Raw genomic sequence first — 992 nt, forward strand, 5'->3', positions numbered from 1 at the left:
ATCTCATTGTGGGTTTGATGTGTATTTCACTTATGAGGAATGAGGGTGAGCATCTTTTCACGTGTGACCAATCTAGATGTCCTGTTTGTTAAAGTGTCTCTTCATGTCTTTTGCCCATTTCTTCTCTGGATTATTTGGTTTTTGGGTGTTGAGTGTGATAAGTTCTTGATAGATTTTGGATACTAACCCTTTATCTGATATGTCACCTGCAAATATCTTCTCCCATTCCATTAAGTTTCCTTTTAGTTTTCCTGATTGTGTCCTCTGTTGTGCAGAAGCTTTTTATATTGAGGTCCCAATAGTTTATTTTGGTTTTATTGCCCTTGCTTCTGGAGAAATGACAAGCAAGAAGTTGTTGCGGTCAGGATCAAAGAGGTAGGTTGCTTGTTTTCTCCTCTAGGATTTTGATGGTTTCCTGTCTTACATTTAGAGCTTTCATCCATTTTGAGGTGTGTGTGTGTGTGTGTGTGTGTGTGTGTGTGACAGAGAGAGAGAGAGAGAGAGAGAGAGAGAGAGAGAGAGAGAGAGAGAAGTTTAAGAACATAGTCCAGGTTCATACTTCTCACTGTCCAGTTTTCCCAGTACCATTTGCTGAAGAGACTCTTCTTTTTCCTTTGGATATTCTTTCCTGCTTTGTGAAATATTATTCAGCCATATGTTTGAGGCTCCATTTCTGGGTTCCCTATTCTGGTCCTTTGATCTATGTGTCTGTTCTTGTGCCCGTACCATACTGTCTTGATGATTGCGGCTTTCTAATGCACAATAAAGTCCAGAGTTGGAATGTCTCCATCTTTGTTTTTCTTTTTCAACATTACTTTGGCTCCTTGGGGTCTTTTCTGATTCCATACAATTTTAGGATTGTTGTCTCTAGCTCTGTGAAAAATGCTGGTGTTATTTTGATAGGAATTACATTGAATTTGTCAATTGCTTTGGGTAGTATTGACATTTTAACAATATTTGTTCTTCTAATCCATGTGCATGGGATTTTTTTT

Source organism: Prionailurus viverrinus, unplaced genomic scaffold (genome assembly GCF_022837055.1).
Source record: "Prionailurus viverrinus isolate Anna unplaced genomic scaffold, UM_Priviv_1.0 scaffold_72, whole genome shotgun sequence".
Classification (NCBI taxonomy): domain Eukaryota; kingdom Metazoa; phylum Chordata; class Mammalia; order Carnivora; family Felidae; genus Prionailurus; species Prionailurus viverrinus.